The following is a 5,369-nucleotide window of genomic DNA, read 5'->3' on the forward strand; positions in this document are numbered from 1 at the left end:
AAATACAGACAAGTAGACACACAAACAAACTTATCACACATTAGCACACACACACACACACACAAACAGAAGAGATGGCCTAACTGGCACTGAATCTGTGTGAGATGGTGTCACGTCATCTCCCATCGCACAGCGTGGCTCAGCATCACAGCTAATGCTTCTACTGAGTATTTACAGTGTACAGTGTGTGGTCGGTGATAAATCGCCAATTCTCACACACACACACACACACACACTACTACCAACTCAGCACTATTCCCCATACCCTGCCAGAAAGCCTGAGTACAAAAAGCTGTTTGGGTTAGTGAGGCGTAAACAAATGATGTCACTGTGCCCCCTCTCCAATCACCCTAGTTACCCCAGCCCCTCGTTAGGGGACGCCTCCTGTGCCCCGTGGCCCCTGCTCTGTGCCCCCTGAGCTCCTGGCAGCGCATGAACATGCGTGTGTGTGTGTGTTAATGTGTGTGTCTGTGTTCAAGTGTGTGTGTGTGTGTGTGTGTGTATGTCAGTGTGTGTTTATTGGTTTGTATTTGTGTGTATTTGAATGTGTGTCTCCCTCAGCTTGGCTCAGTACCATGGCATCTGTGTAAATGTTTTCTGGAAGTTAAGTTCACAGGTGACGTTGTCTGCTTCGGGTTCTGTCTCTGTGTCATTAAGCAAAGTGGCAGAGAACGCCGTGCCAGAGAAAAGGGCAATCAGCTCTCTGCTGCTGCAGATGTTTAGTGATGGTTTCTTGGGCCATAGGACAGGTTGGCAGATTCCAGATTCCACTGAGCTGTGGAGGTCAAAACAGCACGGTTCCTTAACCTAGCCCTCAGCTTGGCATGGAGAGGAACTCAGCTCAGACCATGGCTGGGGTTCTACTTAAATAACTTACTTACTTAAGCCCCTGAATTTGGCCTACCGAAGGAAAAGTTTAGTTAAAGTTTACAACAATACTAGTCTGGGATGGCTCTGGGGTAATTATGGGTTGGTTTATATTATGGGTGTCAACACTGTTAGTGAGCTCTTAAAATGTCAAGACTGCTGGTTGAAACATTCTACACTCTTAAAACAAATGTGTAGTTCCTATCTGGACATAGAGATGTGTTAAAAAACAGTGCAAGTTGTGTTATTTTCAACACATATGGTTGAATAACGCACGCTATGTTGTTTTGAACATACTTGTTTTGAGAGAGTACCATTAAATTGCCTTTGGTAGCAAAAAAGGACAGTGTGTTGACATTTTCTTCTCGAGCTCCACACAAGCCGTAGAACCATCCGAGTCAGGATTGGATCTCCAAACAAACCAATAGAAACTCAGGAGTTGTTGCCCCAGGCAACATCTGTTGTAGTTCCAAACAAAACAAACATCTCAGGAGTCACCCCGATCAGGACTGGATCTCCACTAAGAACCATTCACCTCATGGACGGATCCCCTCAGCATATATATATGTATAAAATATAGCCTGGGTTAGCTGTCCTCCATTTCTGCCCCAAGCAGGACCTGATTTAGACTGGACTTAAGTCAGCTCTCAGTCGAATCGGCTCTGGAATGAATGGGGAACAGCCCTGAGAAAGATAGTGTGATAGGAGAGAGATTGGAGAGAATAGAGAGACTAATTGTATATAATGAATAGAGAGACAGAGAGAGAGAGAAAGAGAGAGTTCAGAGAGAAAAAGTAGATTGGAGAGAAAAAAGTAGAGAGAATAAGATTGGAGAGAAACTGTAGAGAAAGAAACACAGATCTGGACATATCTATCTATCTATCTATCTATCTATCTATCTATCGTATCTATCTATGTATATATACATGTATGATCAGTGTTGGGAAAATTCACTTTCTACGTGAACTAGTTCAAAGTTCAGTTCACAAATTTTAAAATGAACTAGTTCAGTTCATAGTTCATAATTCAACATTTTGAACTAAGTTCACACTTTCAAAAAATTAACTAGTTCATAGTTCTTTTTTTTTCATATGTTGCTGCGAGCTATTATTTTTCAAAAGACTAGCTTTTGGCTGACTTTAATACTTAATGCTAGACAGTGTTTTATATAGTCTATGCTCTGTTTTTTATGGAAGTTGCATAAATCCATGTCGTTCTATTAAATGTTGTTTCATAATTAAATAGCCTTCCAATAGGTTGAAGCTTAGCTTTGCTACCAACGTGCACATGCATGCATTGAATAAACACTCATACCATAACTTAATTCTATGCCTCTATGTTTGATGACACCAAATTAACAAGTAGGCTATTTCCTACTAATTGCAGAAATGTTTTCTTTTTCTGTCCGCGGTTCCTGGATCAATTGCGCAGCAAATTATCAGACAATGCCCCGGGAATAATTTCACTCCAGCAGACCAGCATTGTCCACGTTGCGGACCGCGGCCCATAGTTTGAGAAATGGTGACCTGCATGCTGCCATATTAAGGCCTTTTTAAAGGGACACCAGGCAAGCCTGATGCTTTTTCTCTACAAAACTCCCCCTAGCTCGGTCTGAAGCTCTTTTCCTTTTCTTTGTGTCTTCCGTCAATGGTTTTCGCTGCTTCTTCGCCGGCTCTGCCATTATACACACGTTTGCAACAATCTCTAGCATTTCGTTTGCCTACCGCTGTGCTGTAAACTGATCCTGCTTCGGTCGGCGGGTAGGATACACTGAACTTGCAAGAGGGATATTCTTTCTACAGGCAGTAGGGGCGAGCGAGAGAGCCTTCATTCGCCCCATAATGAGTCGTTTAACTATATACCGACTTACGAAGATGATTAATTAACATGAAAACGTTGCCTGGTGTCCCTTTAAGGTGTGTTTTAGCCGGGTTTTCGCATGGAAGGCTCTGTAGAAATCTGGCACCCTATTGAACGAAGTTAAACTGAAAGAGCAAGCCATTCACAGACACCAGAATGAACGAGTTCACAGTAACGTTCACGTTCGCTCAAAATATGAACGAGTTCATGAACTTTCGTTCATGAACTTTCGTTCGATGAACGCGTTCAGCATAACACTGTGTGCATGGAAAGAGAGATCAGAGTCAGAGATTCTCCTGTTTGAGCAGGACAGACCCAGATGGAGACACACACACAGATACACACTCATTCACACACACACACACACACACACACGCACGCACGCACAGACAGCCGTTTGCACTCATATTCCGCTGTGACATGGGAGAAGTCTGGGCGGTCATAAAAGGCCAGCCTTGTGGACAGGATACTCCACCCTGCAAATCTCTCTACTCGTTTTCCTTCTTCTCTTTGAACTTCTCTCCTCTCCTATTCTTCTCACTTACTTACTCACTCTCTCACACAGTCTTCACAAGCCCTGTATGTGCATCTGTGTGGAAGTGTGTGTGTGGGTGTGTGTGTGTATGTGTGTGTGTGTGTGTGTGTGTGTGTGTGTTTGAAACAAAATCAGAAAAACCTGCAACATCTGGACACCATTCTTGCCAAGCCCTCTGTATCATTCCCTCTTGTGTGTGTGTGTGTGTGTGTGTTCTCCAGTGCAGAGACTGATACCATCCTGACTATCCTCTGGCTAATATCACTAAGGAGGATAGCGATTCAGGCGCCAATATAAATCCATTCCGCTGCAGGGATTAGACAGTATAGTAGGCCGTACATGGTCTATGTGCAGTGTGTGGGAATTTGGATGTGTGTGTGTGTGTGTGCGTGTTCCTAGTGATGTGTATTTGAATGTGTATATGTCTGTTTGCGTATGTGTGTGTATGTGTGTCTGTGTGTGTTTCTAGTGCTGTGTATTTGAACATGTGTGTGTGTGTGTGTGTGTGTGTGTTAGCATGTGTTTGTGGGGAGGGCTGGGGTGGAGGCTCTTTAATCATTTCAATTGCACCATCCATCATGTGATACCCAACATGCATCAATTATACACCAATTATCTTCCACCCCTGTTGAAACCCACAGAACAGGATCTGTGGAAAAAACACACACACAGACACACACACACACACACACAGACCAAAACGATGAACATTTTATCTTGACACAGAGCAGAGTGCTTATTGACAGAGCGTGCAGAGTCGGCCTCCGATTTCAAAAGGCTTTGTGTCCCTAATTTGGGGGGATGTGGTAATTTAATAGCCTAATAGCGGCTGTCCTGCACTGTGGTCCCAGTGTGTGTGTGTGTGTGTGTGTTTCTATGTGTATTTCCCCTACACAGGGCACTCCACCTGAGCTAAGCTGTCGTGTGAAAATCTAACCCAGACGAGAGAATCACATCCAACGTGAGCAAGCACACACGCCAAAACCCCTTATTTCCTGTGCAAAATGGCACGGAGTACAAATCTACATGGGTGTGTGTGTGTGTGTGTGTGTGTGTGTGAGAACGAGAATATGTGTGCGACTATGCATGTGTGTGTGTGAGAGAGTGTATGTGTGTGAGTATACATGTGTGTCAGTGTGTGATTAAAAGAGAATGAGGTAGAGAAAGAATGAGAAAGGGAAATGAATGAGAGGAGAATGAACTCCTTGAGCATGTTTTCTCTCTCTCTCTCTCTCTCTCCCTCTCTCTCTCTCTCTCTGACATGTCTCTGTTGCTAAATCTATTCAGACTGGTAAACTTGCCCCCTTAAATCTTTCATTGCGCCGCCACTTCTGGCCAAGGAGTGAAAAATGTGGGATTGCACAAAAGAGGGTTGAGTGAAGTGGCGAAGGTGAAGGCATTCCAAAGGGGCTTAATTTAATGAACCTCCACGGAGTGAATGTGTGTGTGTGTGTGTGTGTGTGTGTGTGTGTGTGTGTGTCTGTATGTGTACAGCATCGGGAACTTCTCAGACAGTGGGGTCCCGACAAGAAGAAACCTCAGAAAAGCTCTCGCTCTCTGTCTCATGGCCTCTCAATGGGTCCACACGTAGCACTGCCACACTTGAATCATGAGTTTACTCGTCATTTCATTCACAGTTCTCTCTCTTTCTCTCTCAGCCTCTCTCTCTCTCTTTCTCTCTCTCAGCCTCTCTCTCTCTTTCTCTCTCTCAGCTCTCTCTCTCTCTTTCTCTCTCAGCCTCTCTCTTTCTCTCTCTCAGCCTCTCTCTCTCTCTTTCTCTCTCTCAGCCTCTCTCTCTCTCTCTCTCTGGTTCTCAATCTCTCTCTCTCAGGTTTGAGGCAGAGTGGTTTGCACCCATGTTGTCCAGCCTATATTTTTGTTTTTGTTGAGGATTATGGCTCCATGTTTTCTAGTGTTCAATGTGCTTTAATGTTTTAGTAATGTGGTGAGAAGTTTACTGAAAAGCTGACAATATATTTTTTAAAGCCTTGCTCTTAGTATTTTTACTTTGCATTATCAAAGCACTAGCTATTGTCAAGACATTATCCACCATACAGTACTGCGATGACAGTGTGTGTGAGACTGTGTATGTGTCTGTGCTTGTGCA

This window comes from Alosa alosa, chromosome 13 (assembly GCF_017589495.1).
Source record: "Alosa alosa isolate M-15738 ecotype Scorff River chromosome 13, AALO_Geno_1.1, whole genome shotgun sequence".
NCBI classification, from domain to species: Eukaryota; Metazoa; Chordata; class Actinopteri; order Clupeiformes; family Clupeidae; genus Alosa; species Alosa alosa.